The sequence below is a fragment of the Phocoena sinus genome, chromosome 17 (assembly GCF_008692025.1).
Source record: "Phocoena sinus isolate mPhoSin1 chromosome 17, mPhoSin1.pri, whole genome shotgun sequence".
NCBI lineage: Eukaryota > Metazoa > Chordata > Mammalia > Artiodactyla > Phocoenidae > Phocoena > Phocoena sinus.
This window is the reverse complement of record NC_045779.1, coordinates 10,192,840-10,212,731: the sequence shown is the minus strand read 5'-3', so window position 1 is coordinate 10,212,731 and position 19,892 is coordinate 10,192,840. Positions and strand designations below refer to the sequence as shown.

At 38.1% G+C, this 19,892-nt stretch overlaps 1 pseudogene; it reads left to right on the top strand.

The window, feature by feature from the left end:
- Positions 1-1,505: 1,505 nt before the first annotated feature.
- Positions 1,506-5,389, top strand: LOC116742725 (annotated as a pseudogene).
- The last annotated feature ends 14,503 nt before the right edge of the window (positions 5,390-19,892 follow it).

Here is a 19,892-nt window from a genome sequence, read left to right as displayed (position 1 = left end):
AATATCATATGTAAACAAAAAAGACTACCTAATTAAAAGATTTCTGAAGGAGATTTCAATTTTCTAAATGTTGGTGCTCATACTAAATAATACGTCTCAATCGAGCCAGCTTACATCATTGCCAAGTTTCTGTCATTTGGCAGGTTGTTCCAGCATTTAAATTCACATATTCAATGAAAAGAGCTTTGCAGAAAATGACATTTTTCTGAATGAGCAGTCTTACCTGCCATCCATGTATAAACAAAAATTTGGGTGTATTGCCCCACCCCAGTTATCACTGGACAGCCATTCAGCCAGTCATTAAATACTGACTCAATGCTTACTACGTGCTAGACATTCAAGTACGGTGTACAATCTTTGTTTTAAAGGGCTGTGACCTACTGGAGGGGCAACTAGGATTTAGTGTGATGAATGTTATTATGGAGAAATATGGAATCAAATTTAGTCCCTCATTCAGGCTTGGGTATTAGGGAAGATTTATTGTTCCCGTTCATGTCTAAATGTGAACATAGTATGAGCAAAGGCAAAGGTATTTGGGAAAATGAGGATGGGAATGGAAAAGTTGCTCTGGGACCCAAGAGGAAGATATAATAGGCACAGAGTACAGAGAGCTAAGGATTTTGATCCCAAGAACAATGTGAAACTAGTGCAGAATTTTAAGCAGAAAGACACGCACCGTTTGGAAGTTTAGAAACATCACTCTGACTGCAGTAGAAAATAGAAAGTTAGATGCCAGTGAAAAATTGTAGGTGAAAGATATGGGTGACTCTAGTAAAGGTAGCAAATGTACAAGAGTGGAGTATGGAATAATTGGTCAGAATTAACAGTTGAATGATTTTGGAGAGAGAGCAAAGAGTAAAAAGTGATTCCCTCTTTTCTGTCTTATGTAAGTCAGTAAATAGCAGAACAATTTACAATGAGTGACGTGCTAAAAGAAGTAGGTTTTGGAAGAAAAAAAGGTGAGCTCAGTTTGAAGTATGTTGAGTTGTAGTTGAATATGGAAAATCTAGGTAGAGATGCCCAGTTAGTAGTTAAATATTTGGATTTGATGTTGTAAGACCTAAGCTATAAATATAGGTACAGGTGTTATTCATGCACACAGACTAATGAAATGATAAAAGACAATGAGATTAACCAGGAAGGATGGAAAGAGAGAGGGGTGGAAAGAGAGAGAGAGGAGAGAGACAGAAAAAGAGGGAGAAATTTAGAGTGAAAAAAGGACGGGAATGGAAGGGAAGGGAAAAGAGGGATGAAATGCAGATTCAAAGACAGCATTCTATAGAAACCATTCCTATAGGGGATGGTGGAGAAAATAAATTTAAAAAAGAAGGCTTAGAAGAAGCAGCCAGAAAATAAATAAAAACCCAGTTGTCCAGATGCCATGAAAAATGAGTGTTTCAAGAAGGCAAGAATTACCAACAGAGCCATATCCTATAGAGTTGTCACATCCCAGTTAAAATAAGCATTAAAAGAAATCACTGAATTTATCGATGAATGTCACGAATATGCCCGACAAGCATGAGCTCTTGAGAGCAATCCTAATGAAGGTGAATGCAGAAGCAGAAGCATTGTGGATTGAGAAATGTAGTGAAGGAAACTGTGAGTGGAAACTGCTCTCCAAGTGGTTGGCTGTTAAGTGGGAGGCAGACAATACCAGAAAAATGTTCACTTAAAAAAATATCCTCCATCATTTGCTCAAAAGAGTTGTATCTTTTCATATATGTAAAGCAAATTGATAGCAACGGTGTTATTATTGCAAAACTAAAGTCCCAAATATAGGCCTGAGATTTATTAGGCCTTGTGTATTATATTTTCCTTTCCTCGTTAGGAAAATCAGGAAGTTTACAATCCCTGTGAATACGATTTGGCTTTTATTTTCATGTGTAATGTCAAGATTGGGTACAAGAGTCAGAGACAGATAAAAGGGAGAAGAGAAACCCAAGCATATTTCTCTTGGGTGTCGATCAGCTGAGGTCCTCCCTAAAGGATAAAGGTAAGCATATTAAAATGAAAGTACCTGCTGTCTTTTAATTATTATTTCACAATGTGAGATCACTGGCTTGAAGGCCTGGCCAACCGAGCGTAAGCACTTGAAACAGTCAAAAGGCTCAGGGTAAGAAAGTGAGTTCAAGTGTGACAAAATCTCCCTGTCCCATTGGGTTCCAGTGATCAGAACCATGGTAGGTTGGAGCAGCCGACCACGATAAAGGTCAGCAGAATCTGGGTTCCTGTGTATTTCTGCAGCACCCACCATTAGTTTATGCAGAAAAGTGCATAGTAAATTTGCAAAGCACAAAATTTCTGATCATCGTGGTCATTAATGTTTGTTAGTAAAATGATGGACTGAATTTTGCACCCAATACTGACCTCATGCTGTAAATGTGTAAGTTGATGAGCTAAGAAATTTGTCAAATTCATGGTGATTATTTTTCAGCTTATAGCAATTTTAATTCATTGGTCACCTCATTGAGTGTACCATACCGTGCTATGACAGAAAAAAACTATTTAAGATAATTAGGTAAAAATTCTTTGATCATTTGCATTCAAATAAGGGAAGTGATCTAAAATATTTTGAAAACTCTTCAATATAATTAATTGAATTAGTATCTAAATCATATTTTCTTGTGCTTTTTGTTTCACAAAATCATCTAACATGTATCATTATAGTGGCATTTGTTATCTCTTTTTTATAGCTAGGGGTTTTTTTGTGGGTTTGTGTGTGTGTGTGTGTGTGTGTGTGTGTATCTGTGTGTGTAAGTATATGGGCTGAAGCTGTGGTAGAAGGTTTAAGAGCTTGGGATCTGGAATCAGACAATCATTTCTGCTATGGACTAGCTGGGTAGTCTTGAGTGAATGACTACATCCCTCTGTGCCTCAGTTTCCTCATCTGTAAAAAGATGATAGGAATGGTACTTATTGCCTTGAGATGTTGTGAAGATTAAATGAGATAACTCAAACCTTGATATAGTAAGCATTCAAGAAGTGTTAGCTCATTTTGGCCTTTGATGATTTCTCATCCTGAAAAGTTGAAAGACACAAGGAAGAACTGGTTGGTTAGACTTGAGTTGTTAGTTAGGAACCAATGGTTGGACAAGAACTGAAAATACCTCAAAATCCAGACCTTCCGGGTCTTTTCCTGCAGATAACAAAAGTACAAATGCTGTAAGGTCTACAGCAAAAACACTAACATTCTGGGTCAGTGGAAGAGTCCAGTCTCAGGTTTTCAACTAAACTTGATGAAGAAAAACCTGGCCCGCTCCTCCCTAATTAAATAAAGCTCGCAGTGGATTTATCTGGCAACCGATGCCTTAGGTACAGACATAGGAACCTTCCTTAGGGAACAAGAAGCACCTAGTTATAAATAATATTAAAAGCAAAACAGGGCTTCCCTGGTGGCGCAGTGGTTGAGAGTCCGCCTGCCGATGCAGGGGACACGGGTTCGAGCCCCGGTCCGGGAAGATCCCACATGCCGCAGAGCGGCTGGGCCCGTGAGCCATGGCCGCTGAGCCTGCACGTCCGGAGCCTGTGCTCTGCAACGGGAGAGGCCACAACAGTGAGAAGCCCGCGTACCGCAAAAAACAGAACAAAACAAAACAAAATTGGGGATTGTATGAATTTAGAAATACAAATAAATAGGAAAGATTTAAATTACCATAGGAGAATAAAATTTCATCACAAAGTGATCCCTACTACTAATATTCTGGTATAAAGTGTGTGTATGTGCAAATTTACATTTACAAAAATAAGATCACATGGGTCATATTATCTTATAATCTATTTTTATTTTGCTAAATAATATAGTCATTTTTCCTGGATATGTATATTCCATGGAATACTTATGCAGCATCCTTATAAATAGTTGCCTGTGTTTATTTAAAGCATACATCATAATTTATTTAACCACCCTATTATTGAATATCTGGTTTGTTTCTATACTTTTGTTACTATAAATAGCACTGTGATGAACGTCTGGGCCTACTAAATGTTAGTGTGTGTGGATGTATGTGTGTATTTGTATACACACACACGTTTACACACACATATTTCAGGTTCTCTTACGTAAAGATGTTCTCTACTCTCTTTCTCTCTCTCAAATGTTAAATATTTTCATTGCATCATACCTTAAAGGTAATATAAAAGAAGATGAAACTAGAAATAAAAATGAGTTATATGAAAAAATAGCATTTACGGGAGTTCCCTGGTTGTCCAGTGGTTAGGACTCCACTCTCACTGCCTAGGTTCAATCCCTGGGCAGGGAACAAAGGTCCTACCAGCCGCCCGGCACATCCAAAAAAAAAAAAATTACAGCATTTACACATTTTTTAGACAGTTGCTAAAAGGAATATTGAAAACATTACTTTAAAGGCCCACTTTGAGCACACAGTAAGAGCCAATACAAGACCCAGGTAACAATTTTATGTAAAGATGCCACATATACAGGCCATATCTATGCATATACACGTGTGTGTGTGGGTGCGTACGTGTGTGTGGGTGCGTGCGTGTATGTGCGTGCGCGTGTGTGCTTGTGTGCGTGTGTGTGTGTGTGTGTGTGTGTGTGTGTGTGTACGCGCGCGCGCGCACTGCTCCCTTGGGAGGAAGTGATCACATTCAATGGCTGGTGGCCCAGCTTGGAGACTGCCTCCTGTCCATCCCGCCCCAGAAGCCAGAGGAACTTCAGCTTCATTTTCAGAAGCATGTGGGTGGTGCCATGTTCCGCCTAAGCTGGACAGAGTCTGGGTGTCCATGTGCAATTTCACAGGTGTCTCTGACTCTGAGTATTCATCTGAGTGCCATATCTGACCTATTCAGTGTACCTCTGTCGCATGGCTGGCTCGTTAATCCACACAGTCCTGAGGCCGTGAGCGCAGTTGGGAAACTGAGTTACACCCAGCCGGCAGAGATGGTCACCACCCGCAGGCAGTCCAGCGACAACAACCTCGTGACAGAAAGCCCGATGTCAGAGCAGTCCGTGGACATGACAGCGGCCAGCTGACCGCCACGGTCTGTGTGAGCTAACGGCAGCTGCCAGCGAAAGCAGACTTAGCATCTTTTCCCAAAACAACCATTTTAATACCATGATTAAACACAGGAGTCGCGTGCACCTACTTGTCACCGACCAGGGCTTTCTTTGGGAGGAGCAAGTGGGGTGGGACCCTAAGTCATCCCCTGCGGAAGGGCCGCGGAGCAGAAGGTGGGATGGCTCCCTGGAAAACAGCGTCAGGTGGACCAGGATTACCTGATCGCCTTGTCCCTGCAGCTGCAGCAGTAGCCACGAAGCACACTGGGTCTCAACGACTTGGCACTGGCCCGGCAATTTCAGCGAGAGAAGTACCAACAGCAACAAGTGGTCCAGCCTGCAGCAACGCAGGACCTAACGCTGCGGGCGTAGTGGGGGAGGAGCCACCTCTGGACCTGCAGTGGAGAGCCAGAGCTGCAGCTAGAGTCACCTGTAGCCCCATCCGGTGCCTAAGCTTCCTCTTTCAAAGGCTGTGGCTATTTTGCTTGCTTCCCCAGCTCAACTCCTGAGATGCGTTCCCCCTGAAAGAACAATGAAAGAATCTCTACATAATCTGGCACTAACTTCGTCATGGCTTCGATTGAAGGAGATGTAAAAATCGGCAATTTTGAATCTCATTATTATGAATTTGGTTACTCTTCCTAGATCCTGTTGGTTATATTTTAGTATTGAATGTTAAAAACAATTTCAATAGTAATAGTGGTAATGACTGTCTATAAAAATGTTCAAAATTTAATCAGTTTCAACAAAAGTGTTCACAAAGATACACTTGAGACTATCATCAGCAAAATTTCAGAGACCAGATACTTGTGTGTGTGTGTGTGTGTGTGTGTGTGTGTGTGTGTGTGTGTGTGTGTTAATCCATGAGAAGGTTTAGTCTGGTCTGCCTGACGTAAGGGTGATAGGTTTCTATTTCTTAGTCTAATTAACACCTTTAATCTTTTTTTAATGGTTAGGCATTCTCTCTTTGGTTTTGAGGCATGCTAAAGATAAAAGCACGGGAGGCTGGAGGTTAATCCTTCCTGTTCTTTATTTCTTAATTTCTGCCATGGGGACTCCCTTTCCATCATGGCTATTTATTCAGGAACCCTGACAATATGCTTTCAGTAAGAGGTGGTTTAGAACTACCACCCAATATTACTGTATATTAAATTATAGGGGCTGTAATTAATAACTGCTAAATGAACACAACTCCAATTTCTTATATATCTTTTTTATTATTGTGCCTAAGAAAGTAATCAAATTAATGCTTTTAGAATTAATATTGAACCTAAGCAGCACTATTCCTAGAATAATTCTAGCAAAATGGTTACAAAAATGGTAAACAACCCCAGATTTTGTTAATCAAGGATGTTACAGATGAATACAAGCTTATTGATGATGATTTGCTTCTTCTCACTCATATAAAGAATATTGAATTTCCTATGGTATCGATAGCAAAATACATTAAACTTTGGCCTTCAAAAATCATAGAGATTTGATTTTTCATCTTAGAACTAAGAATTTTTTAATGTCCTAATATGTCTTCCATAAGATAAAATGTTGTAACCATTTGCCCCAGTAGCAATTTTATTTTAGAATTTTGGAAAATATACTGAAATTTTACGTGTAACAATGGACTCTCGTTCAGAATTGCCCATTTGGAATTTTCAGCAAACTACAGGTTTGTAAGTGTTTTGAAATGAATAGATTTGTATGACTTGAGATTTCAGCTCAGACTAATATATTTTAATACATTAAATATTAAATATGTAAACATATATATATCTTCAACCAATTTTGTTTTAATTAAGTCAACATGCCATATCTTCAGCATTGTTACTGAGGAGGAACTTGTCAAAATATGACTTGTTTTCTTTTAAAAAAGTAGAATTAAAACAGTCTCAATTTGACAAGGATTATTCAGTATTCCTGCATGACACACATGCACATAACACACACACAAACATACACACATTCTGAAGATCTCTAAATAACTTTAGGTAGAAAAACTCAGAGGTCAAAGGAGTGCTAATGAAATATTTTAAAATGGAGCAAATTCTTTGAAGAAAATACAAATATAGGTAAATTATAAATTAAAGCACTTTCAGAATTCTCTAATATGAGGTTTTTTTTTTTTTCAGAATGTTTGTTAAAATACATATGTGGAATACACTCACAAAGAAAAATATAATAATCACCTCTACCTTTACTTCCTGTTATGGGCAATGATTTCATTCTGTGTGGATAACTACATAAGGTAAAAATATAATGGTCTGAAAGAGATTTATTTTCTTCCCTTCTCTTATCGATTTGTGAGGGGAAAAAATGAATAATACAACGGTGATCTAATGAATGAGCTTGAAGATGACGTGCTCTGTTTCTTTATAAACCTAACTCTCCCAGGAAAAATAGATGATTATTGTTCATTCTACCTTTTTTTAAAGTATTTTTTCTGACTGTACAAGTTTTATATGCTCATTGAACATAGATTAGGAGAAAGTAAAACCCCTGCTGTCAAACAGCTCAAGACACAATGAATAATTCAAGGAAGTATATGCAGGGACCAAACTATCGGTAGAAAAACAGAACTACCATTGGGTTTCAAACAAAATGAATGAAATGACCAGGAGAAGTTGAAATGGGGAACTGGTCTTGGAGATGTATCCTGAAGAAGGCTGGGCGCAGAGAGTTGGAATGAATAGAGAGGACATTCTGGGTAAAGGGGTCGCATGAAGAGGAAGGGAGAGACATGCCTGGGTAAAGAGACTGTTGATCATGGTAAAGGAGACTGAAAAGCTTGGCAAAATTATGAAAAGAATAAGTATTAGGCAAAGAATTTTAGACATCAGTTTGTAGGTCATATAAAAAAATAGGAGGGGGAGACATGACCGGAAATGAAACTTTTAAGAGATTAACATCGCAGTAGTCTCTTTGGTGGCTTTGCTTTCCTAATATGATTGATCCAATCATATTAGGGTCAATTATGATGCTATCGAAACTACACACTTTATAAAATGGGAATAGTTTGAATTAGGGTGCGACATCAAATATGGATTAACATTGTTTGGGATGGGTGGTATGGAAGTTAGAAGTATCAGAATGACTGAGATTTTGACCCTAAAGCATGAGAAGAATGGAAGCGTTCACAGAATACAAAACAGATAATGAATTAAAAGACACAACCAGGGCTTCCCTGGTGGCACAGTGATTGAGAGTCCGCCTGCCGATGCAGGGGACGCGGGTTCGTGCCCCGGTCCGGGAAGATCCCACATGCCGCGGAGCGGCTGGGCCCGTGAGCCATGGCCGCTGAGCCTGCGCGTCCGGAGCCTGTGCTCCGCAACGGGAGAGGCCACAGTGGTGAGGGGCCCACGTACCGCAAAAAAAATAAATAAATAAAATAAATAAATAAAAGACAACCACAAAAACTAACTAAAAAGCATTGTCTCCCCTGCCCCACCACCAATGCCATTAGAAGCTGGAACCCACCGCTCTCCCTCTTCACTGGCTCCTTAACTATGTCAACTCATAACTTGACAATGAGGCTGACAGTCCCATTTGCCCTAAGAGGCCAAATAGCATTCACTGTCATTGCAAATAGCAGCATTTCCTCAGTGAAGGTTGAACTAAATTACTTTAACAAGGCTAAATTAAAAATCAAACATGTCGATGCATTTAATGTGAGGTACAGAGGACACAAAAGGTCATCAAAAATGAGTGGCAATATTGATTGTCATAAACTACTCTCCATGAAGTAAAGTACATTCAGTGCTGACCCCTTGAAATTCAGTTACCCTGTTCCTTGTATATTTACTCACAGGTTTTATAATTTAGGAGAATTATTTCTCTTTTGCCATATTTCATCTTTAATGTGTTATCTTAACCTTTCCTTCCTCACCACAGTCTATTTTTCTCCTAAATGAAGATAATGGTGATAATAATAATCCCATCTTAAGTTTAGAATTTTATGAAAGTTTCATTCTTTTATGTCACATGTGTGAAGTAGATAAAACATCTAATTATACTTACTTCACAGAAAAAAATCTTACGGATTTTTAATATGTTCTGACAGATAACCTGGATATTGTGAGGCAACAAGATTTTTATTGCCTTTGTTCAACGTTTACTGTATTTTCATCCATTTCCTGAAGGAAGTATGAGCCATACCTGTGGCCTTACTATTTCAGAAAAGTTTTAATTCTGTAAAACAGTACCAGGTGGTATTTTAATTTGGTTGTGTTATAAAATGTTGGAAAACACCATGGGATTATCTGACATTTGTTGAGATTTCATCTTTACAGCAGACCTTCTTAGATTAAATTCTTACAACTCATATCTAAGAAAATTTGAGATGAGGTTAAAAACGTTCTGGCAGAAATACTGGACATTAATACAATGATTCCTTACAGAAAGTTTGGTGATTTTCTTTCGCCAATTTAGAGGAAAAACATATTTTGCAATATTTATTCTTGATCTTCATGGATAGTTCCACCAAATCCCGGAATACCATGTGACCATCATAAGGCCCTAAGTAGAAGAATTTTAGAAAATTTCCATATACGGTGTCAAATAAACCGCAGAATATGTTGCTCCTGGACTTAAATATAAACGAGTACAACTTGGTTTTTGTAAATTTATGATTGATCCAATCATATTAGGGTATTACAAGAAACTAGAAATATTTCTGGAATAAATGCGTAAGCCCCTTATCTGTTTAATTAACATTAAGTGTGGTAAACATGCTTTTCTGCCTAATATCTGTTATCAGAATTGCAGTACTGGGTAGGATATGTCATGGATATGAAGCAGATTAATCGTTTTTATTTTTTTCCTTACTGTATATTTAGAATGTAATTCAGCCTAGACATAAAACATTACATAAGTTATATCCCCATTCTTCAACCTAATACCCCAATAAATCCATAATTGTGTCTCCAGACGTTTCTGCAAACCCTACAACAAATACATCTTCATGTATTTATACCCCACCCTCTATCCTCAGCCTATCCATTTCTCTCCCCAAGTTTTCTCTCTAACACAATGGTTTGATTATTGTCTGCCTGTGCTTCAGAGCCGCGCCTATAGAACAAAACCCCTTCAGGTTATATTCAAAGCCCTTCAAAATCTGACTCTGGCAAACATTTCATTCTCTCAATGAATATTAAACCTTTGCCTCATGCTAGAACCTCTGTGGCAGCAAGGGTTCCTGGGGGGAAGGGAGAAGACATAGCCTGTGCCCTTATGTAGCTCACGGGGAACAGGAAATTACAACCCAGTGTGGTCAGTGCATTGCACTTGTGCATATGTAAAGATGAACTCAGACTGGAAGCCTTAGGGAGGTTTCCCCAGAGGAAGTGCTGGTTGAGATTTGTTTGATGGCTAGAAATTCATCAGAGAGAAAAGAGGTAAAGGGTCTTCTGGAAAAGAAAAATGACCTTCACAAAGTCTCAGATGCATTACTGAATGTAATATGATCTGAGAAAGGCAAGCCGAGTTCCCTGACATTGGTGCGTAGGTTCCATGAGAGCCTTGGAGGGGATGTCAGAGCCGATTACAAGTAGCTTTGTGTGCAAAGGGATGTGGTCTTTATCAACAGATAGGAGAAAACATTAAAGGGTTTTTAAGAACATGCATGAAGTATTACCTGTAGGGAATAGCCCAAAGGGGAATATGCAAAATAAAATGAGGACCAGTGCAAAGGAGAGCAGGTAGTTGAGTTAGAAGCCAGTGGCCCATAGGATATGAAGGTAGGCAGACCAGTGAGATGTATTAAAAGCAGAATTGTCATAATTTCATGACAGGGTAGATAGAGGAGTGAGGGAAAAGGAGGAATGCAAGGTGGCCTCTGTGTTTCCACCTTGCACAGATGGGTCAATGCTGGTTTGAGATTCCAAGAGAGAGAATGCAGAACAAGGAGAAAATCTGGTCAAGCAGGGCAGGGAAGAGATTAAAAAGTTAGTTTTGACCCTACTGAATCTAAAGTCCCTTTGGGGATCTGAGTAGCAGTGTCCCGTAGGCAATTGGGTAGACATGCCTCTAGATCATGGGGTTATTCCAAGCTTAGTTATTGCTCTGGGAATTACTGGGGTACAGCTGATACTGAAAGTTGTAGCCGAACAGGCGCATAAAAAGTAGCCAGTGATATTTCAGAAGTCCATATTCAAGACAATTTTTTTACCAGTTCAGATTTATAGGCAAATTTAGTGTAACCCTGTATCTGCTCCTAATTTTCTTTTTTTCCCATCTTTGTAGCCTCAGTGAATCTGCTCACCTTATCTTTTAGACAAATTCTCTACTAGTAAAAAAATATATATTACTGTTACTACATGATGCATCAATGAGGTTTATAGCTATTGGGTAAAAATGATTTATAATAGGGTATCATAATAATTTTATAAGTGATTGTATGTTTTTTCTCTTGTTTAATTAATTAGTCACCCATCCCCTGATTGCCTTTTCCATTTGAGTTGCAGTGCACTTTGAAGGTGTACTAATTTTACAGAACTTATCATACCTTCAATACCTTGTATCCCTCAGTCTTTCAGCACCTAAAGTGAAAAATTTATGTCTAAGGCATACACTTTTTATTTGGTAATCTGTCTGAATTGCTGTATGTATTTATTGTTACTATAGATTTATTGTTTTCTTTTTTAATTCCCCTTAACTCTCACAGCCCCATACCAAACTCTATTTGAGCAAATTGTGCAATTACTTTAGTTATTTTATTTTAGTGTCCTAAATCATCCACAGTATTAAAAAAGAAAATAGTTCCAAGGGATTAAGTCAAAACTAGTAAAAAAGAGATGACTGTATAGCAAATTCTTGTTCATAAAATCTAAACCTGTGGTGAATTGCTCTGAGGACGTAGAAAGATTTTTAAATTGCCCTGGCATATAATGGAAGAACAAAAAAAAAATCAACGTTTTTCTGAAGGTAAAGGAAAAATCTGATAAAAATCCTAATGTTTTGCAGAAAAACAATGTCATAAAAAATAACATTATAAAAATGATATCCAAATACTAGGAACCAAAAACATAAGATATATAACTGTGGCTAGAGGAAACCAGTGTTTCATTTTCTAAAATCATCCAATAAACTAGACAAATAAGGAAACAGTTCAATGATTTCTACATGTGTCAATATTCTTTCAACCATGAGTCAAATATTGCTCCAGTGCTACACACTTAAAGTAACTGTCTTTTTTTTTTTTTTTTTTTTTTTTTGAGGTACGCGGGCCTCTCACTGTTGTGGCCTCTCCCGCTGCGGAGCATAGGCTCCGGACGCGCAGGCTCAGAGGCCATGGCTCATGGGCCCAGCCGCTCCGCGGCATGTGGGATCTTCCCAGACCGGGGCACGAACCTGTGTCCCCTGCATCGGCAGGCGGACTCTCAACCACTGCGCCACCAGGGAAGCCCAAGTAACTGTCTTTTAATTCTTCCTGAAGACCTACAGAAAATTTATCCATTTGGGTGGATGTCACTCTCAAGACAATCTTGGTTGTTGTGGGACTTCCTCTTACTGTGCTTGATTTGTTCATTATAAAGGGCAAATGAACTCAGAGTTGCCCCTAAACTCACAGTTAACCAGTTTTCCCCCAGCGTTATTGAGATATAATTGACATACAACATTGTGTAAGTTTAAGGTGTACGACATGTTGATTGAAATCAGTCTTGTTGGGAGTATTTAATAGGCAAACAATATAAATCAGAGCTTTTGTTTTTTTGAATTGGTTCACCAGCACACCACTGTTTCCTTGCAATGTGCTAAGTGCCTTCCATGTACAACTTAAACTCAGATGATCGCCCCTAGGTAATGCATGTGCTCGTCATTTGTAGATGGCATACATTTATTCTGAAGAAAGCTCTAGTCAGAATTAAAGTCATAGAGGTGGGATTAGTGGAAGGAAATGTCTTGAGGATATTAGTATTCAAGTTGGCCTTGCTGTGTTGGCAGTGAGAAGAATGGAACTTCCAGACAAGTGAAAAAGGATTATTCAAATCTGTGATGTGAGAAAAGCAGAGAATCAGAGTAAGATTGCTGCATGGGCGTATTGGTTTCCTATCACAGTTATAACAAATCGCCCTAAAGTTAGTGGCTTAAAACAACACAAATTTATTATCCTCTGGATGTCAGAGTAATAAATGGGCCAGTAGGGTTGCATTCCTTAAGGCTTTAGGGGGACAATCCTTTTCCTTGCCACTTCTAGTTTCTAGAGGCTGCCCACATTCCTTAGACTGTGGTCCACATCACTCTTCCTTTGTTGCATCTTTTCTTGGGCTCGTAAGTCTCCTGTTTCCCTGTTTCACTTAGCTTGTGATTACATTGGACCCAACAGGATAATCCCAGATAATCTCTCCATCTCCAGGACTTTAATCTAATCACATCTGCACAGTCTCTTTAGCCATGTTAAGCAACATATTTAAAGGTTGGAGGAATTAGGATATGGCTAGGATATGGGCTTCTTTGAGAGGCTGTTCTGCCTAACACAATGGGTAACATAGCCCAGTTGATGATGGGCCTTAAATGGATGAAAGAAGAGATTAGAGAATTACTGATATTGGGCAAGGGAGTGATTTAATGAAAATAGTATTTTAATAAAAATCTATTGCAACAGATGGCTCATAGAAACTGGAAACAGCTTCTATAGTAGATTATTGTCATAACCTACATAGGAGTGATTAGAGCATGCACTAGGAGATGGCATGCTAGCTAGGTATGGTGAGACTTTGACATGGACAGATACAAGGAAGTACTTGATTTTAATAATATAGCTGTGTTTTCAAGACAATTTATACTGCATACATTTAGCGCATTTAAGGTATACAATACAATACTTTGTAGTATAGTCACAGAGATTTGCAACCATCACTAAAATTAATTTTAGAATATTTTCATCCCTCCTAAGAAATAGACAAACAACACCTGTACTTTTTAGTCATAACTTCTCATTTCTCCTCAATACCTCAACCCTGTATAGCCACTGTCCTCTCTCTATCTCCAGATTTGTGTATTGTGGACATTTCACATACATGGGGATTATATAACATTTCACATAAACGCTTTTTGTGACTGAATTCCTTCACTTAATATGAGGTTTTCAATGTTCATCCATCCAGCATGAATCAGTATTTCAGTCATTTTTACTGCCAAATAATATTCTATTGTATGGATATGCCACATTTATTTATCTGTTCATCAGTTGGTAGACATTTAGATTGTTTCCACTTTTTGGCTGTCATGAATAATTGGGACTTCATAATGTTATGAACATTTGTGTACAAGTTTTTGCTGGACATATGTTTTCAGTTTTCTTGGTATATACCTAGGAGTTGAAATGCTAAGTCATATGGCAATTCTATGTTTAGAGAAACATTTTCAGGAACTGCTAGCCTGTTTCCCAAAGTTGAATGCACCATTATACATTCCAACCAGCAGCGTATGAGGGTTCCAATATTCACACCCTTGCCAATATCTGCAACAATCTGCCTTTAAAAAAAATTTAGCCATCTTGGTGTGTATGAAGTGGTATCTCACTGTGACCTTGATCTGTATTTCTCTACTGACTAACAGTGTTGAACAATTTTTATGGTGTTTATCGGTCATTTGTATATCTTCTTTGGAAAAATACCTATTCAGATCCTTTGCCCATTTTGAAATTGTATCTTTTTATTATTGAGTTATAAATACAGTCATATAAGTCATATAGAATTATGACTTATAACATTATACCAGAACATATAAGATTTTTAGAAATTTCATGTAATGTCTGAAACATTTATATTAACATATTTCCATACAAATAACCCAAAGAAAGTTTAGTATTAGTTGTTTTCTTTGTTTTTTTATACTGCAGGTTCTTATTAGCCATCACTTTTATACACATCAATGTATACATGTCAATCGCAATTGCCCAATTCAGCACACCACCATCCCCAACCCACCAGGGTTTTCCTGCCTTGGTGTCCATACGTTTGTTCTCTACAACTGTGTCTCAACTTCTGCCCTGCAAACCGGTTCATCAGTACCATTTTTCTAGGTTCCACATACATGCTTTAATATATGGTATTTGTTTTTCTCTTTCTGACTTACTTCACTCTGTATGACAGTCTCTAAATCCATCCACGTCTCAACAAATGACTCAATTTCGTTTCTTTTTATGGCTGAGTAATATTCCATTGTATATATGTGCCACATCTTCTTTATCCATTCATCTGTCGATGGACACTTAGGTTGTTTCCATGTCCTGGCTACTATAAATAGAGCTGCAATGAACATTGTGGTACATGTCTCCTTTTGAATTATGGTTTTCTCAGGGTATATGCCCAGAAGTGGGATTCCTGGGTCATATGGTAGTTCTATTTTCAGCTTTTTAAGGAACCTCCATACTGTTCTCCATAGTGGCTGTATCAATTTACATTCCCACCAACAGTGCAAGAGGGTTCCCTTTTCTCCACACCCTCTCCAGCATTTATTGTTTGTAGATTTTTTGATGATGGCCATTCTGACTGGTGTGAGGTGATATCTCATTGTAGTTTTGATTTGCATTTCTCTAATGATTAGTGATGTGGAACATCCTTTCATGTGTTTGTTGGCAATTATATATTTTCTTTGGAGAAATGTCTATTTAGGTCTTCTGCCCATTTTGGGATTGGGTTGTTTGTTTATTTGATATTGAGCTGCATGAGCTGCTTGTATATTATGGAGATTAATCTTTTGTCAGTTGCTTCGTTCGCAAATATTTTCTCCCATTCTGATGGTTGTCTTTTCATCTTGTTTATGGTTTCCTTTGCTGTGCAAAAGCTTTTAAGTTTCATTAGGTCCCATTGGTTTATTTTTGTCTTTAGTTCCATTTCTCTGGGAGGTGAGTTGAAAAGGATCTTGCTGTGATGTATGTCATACAGTGTTCTGCCTATATTTTCCTCTAAGAGTTTGGTAGTGTCTGGCCTTACATTTAGGTCTTTAATCCATTTTGAGCTTATTATTGTGTATGGTGTTAGGAAGTGTTCTAATTTCATTCTTTTACATGTAGCGATCCAGTTTTCCCAGAACCCCTTATTGAAGACACTGTCTTTTCTCCATTGTATATTGTTGCCTCCTCTATCAAAGATAAGGTGACCATATGTGCGTGGGTTTATCTGTGGGTACCATTGATCTATCTTTCTGTTTTTGTGCCAGTACCATACTGTCTTCATTACTGTAGCTTTGTAGTAAAGTCTGAAGTCAGGGAGCCTGATTCCTCTAGATCTGTTTTTCTTTCTCAAGATTGCTTTGGCTATTTGGGGTCTTTTGTGTTTCCATATAAAGAGTGAACTTTTTTATTCTAGTTCTGTGAAAAATGCCATTGGTAGTTTGATAGGGATTGCATTGAATCTGTAGATGGCTTTGGGTAGTATAGTCATTTTCACAATGTTTATTCTTCCAGTCCAAGAACATGGCATATCTCTCCATCTGTTTGTATCATCTTTCATTTCTTTCATCAGTGTCTTAGTGTTTTCTGCATACAGGTCCTTTGTCACCTTAGGTAGGTTTATTCCTAGGTATTTTATTCTTTTTGTTGCATTGGTAAATGGGAGCGTTTCCTTAATTTCTCTTTCAGATTTTTCATCATTAGTGTATAGGAATGCAAGAGAATTCTGTGATTAATTTTGTGTCCTGCTACTTTACCAAATTCATTGATTAGCTCTGGTAGTTTTCTGGTAGCATCTTTAGGATTCTCTATGTATAATATCATGTCATCTGCAAACAGTGACAGTTTTACTTCTTTTCTGATTTGGATTCCTTTTATTTCTTTTTCTTCTCTGATTGCTTTGGCTAAAACTTCCAGAACTATGTTGAATAACAGCAGTGAGAGTGGGCAACCTTGTCTTGTTCCTGATCTTAGTGAAAATGTTTTCAGTTTTTCACCATTGAGAATGATGTTGGCTGTGGGTTTGTCATGTATGGCCTTTATTATGTTGAGGTAAGTTCCCTCTATACCTACTTTCTCGAAAGTTTTTATCAAAAATGAGTGTTGAATTTTGTCGAAAGCTTTTTCTGCCTCTATTGAGATGATCATATGGTTTTTATCCTTCAATTTGTTAATATGGTGTATCACATTGATTGATTTGCTTATGTTGAAGAATCCTTGCATTCTTGGGAAAACCCCCACTTGGTCATGCTGTATATGATCCTTTTAATGTGCTCTTGTATTCCGTTTGCTAGTATGTTGTTGAGGATTTTTGCATCTACGTTCCTCAGTGATATTGTCCTGTAGTTTTCTCTTTTTGTGACATCTTTGTCTGGTTTTTGTATCAGGGTGATGGTGGCCACATAGAATGAGTTTGGGAGTGTTCTTCCCTCTGCTATATTTTGGCAGAGTTTCAGAAGGATAGGTGTTAGCTCTCCTCTAAATGTTTGATAGAATTCACCTGTGAAACCATCTGATGCTGGGCTTTTGTTTGTTGAAGATTTTAAATCACAGTTTCAATTTCAGTGCTTGTGATTTGTCTGTTTATATTTTCTATTTCTTCCTGGTTCAGTCTTGGAAGGCTGTACTTTTCTAAGAATTTCTTCCAGGTTGTCCATTTTCTTGGCATATAGTTGCTTGTAGTAATCTCTCATGATCCTTTGTATTTTTGCAGTGTCAGTTGTTACTTTTCCCTTTTCATTTCTAAGTCTGTTGATTTGAGTCTTCTCCCTTTTTTTCTTGAGTTTCTAATGGTTTATCAATTTTGTTTATCCTCTGTTGGGTGCATAAATATTTACAATTGTTATATCTTCTTCTTGGATTGATCCCTTGATCATTATGTAGTGTCCTTCTTTGTCTCTTGTAATAATAGTCTTTGTTTTAAAGTCTATTTTGTCTGATATGAGAATTGTTACTCCAGCTTTCTTTAATTTCCATTTGCACGGAATATCCTTTTCCATCCACTCACTTTCAGTCTGTATGTGTCCCTAGGTCTGAAGTGGGTCTCTTGTAGACAGCCTATATACGGGTCTTGTTTTTGTATCCATTCAGCCATTCTATGTCTTTTGGTTGGAGCATTTAATCCATTTACACTTAAGGTAATTATCCATATGTATGTTCCTATTACCATTTTCTTAATTGTTTTGGGTTTGTTATTATAGGTCTTTTCCTTCTCTTGTGTTTCCTGCCTAGAGAAATTCCTTTAGCATTTGTTGTAAAGCTGGTTTGGTGGTGCTGAATTCTCTTAGCTTTTGCTTGTCTGTAAAGGTTTTAATTTCTCTGTCAAATCTGAATGAGATCCTTGCTGAGTAGAGTAATCTTGGTTGTAGGTTTTTCCCTTTCATCACTTTCAATATGTCCTGCCACTCCCTTCTGGCTTTCAGAGTTTCTGCTGAAAGATCAGCTGTTAACCTTATGGGCATTCCCTTGTATGTTATTTGTTGTTTTTCCCTTGCTGCTTTGAAAAATATTTTTTCTTTGTATTTAATTTTTGATAATTTGATTAATATGTGTCTTGGCGTGTTTCTGCTTGGATTTATCCTGTATGGGACTCTCTGTGCTTCCTGGACTTGATTAACTATTTCCTTTCCCATATTAGGGAAGTTTTCAACTATAATCTCTTCAAATATTTTCTCAGTCCCTTTCTTTTTCTCTTCTTCTTCTGAGACCCCTATAATTCTAACGTTGGTGCATCTAATGTTGTCCCAGAGGTCTCTGAGACTGTCCTCAATTCTTTTCATTCTTTTTTCTTTATTCTGCTCTGTGGTAGTTATTTCCACTATTTTATCTTCCAGGTCACTTATCCATTCTTCTGCCTCAGTTATTCTGCTATTGATTCCTTCTAGAGAATTTTTAATTTCATTTATTGTGTTGTTCATCATTATTTGTTTGCTCTTTAGTTCTTCTAGTTCCTTGTTAAACGTTTCTTGTATTTTCTCCATTCTATTTCCAAGATTTTGGATCATGTTTACTATCATTACTCTGAATTCTTTTTCAGGTAGACTGCCTATTTCCTCTTCATTTGTTTGGTCTGGTGGGTTTTTACCTTGCTTCTTCATCTGCTGCATATTTCTCTGTCTTCTCATTTTGTTTAACTTACTGTGTTTGGGGTCTCTTTTTTGCAGGCTGCAGGTTCGTAGTTCCTGTTGTTTTTGGTGTCTGCCCCCAGTGGGTAAGGTTGGTTCAGAGACTGTGTAGGCTTCCTGGTAGAGGGGACTGGTGCCTGTGTCCCCTGGATCTTGTCTTTGTAGTGGGCAGGGCCACATCCGGTGGTGTGTTTTGGGGTGTCTATGAACCTAGTATGATTTTAGGCAGCCTCTCTGCTAATGGGTGGAGTGGTGTTCCTGTCTTGCTAGTTGTTTGGCATGGGTGTCCAGCACTGCAGCTTTCTGGTCGTTGAGTGGAGCTGGGTCTAAGCATTGAGACGGAGATCTCTGCGAGAGCTCTCGCCGATTGATATTACATGGGGCTGGGAGGTCTCTGGTGGTCCAATGTCCTGAACTTGTCTCTTCCACCTCAGAGGCTCAGGCCTGACACGAGGCCAGAGCACCAAGACCCTGTCAGCTTCACGGCTCAGAAGAAGGGAGAAAAAAAGAAAGAAAAATAAATAAATAATAAAATAAATAAAGTAATTAAAATTAAAAAATTATTAAAATAAAAAATTTTTTAAGGTAATGAAAAGAGAGCAACCAAACCAATAAACAAATCCACCAATGATATCAATTGCTAAAAACTAACCTAAGATAAACGTAAAAATCAGAAACAAGTCAGTTGCATACAGCAAACCCCAAGTCTACAGTTGCTCCCAAAGTCCACCACCTCAATTTTGGGATGATTCATTGTCTATACAGGTATTCCACATTGCAGGGTACATCAGGTTGATTGTGGAGATTTAATCTGCTGCTCCTGAGGCTGCTGGAGAGATTTCCCTTTCTCTTCTTTGTTCGCACA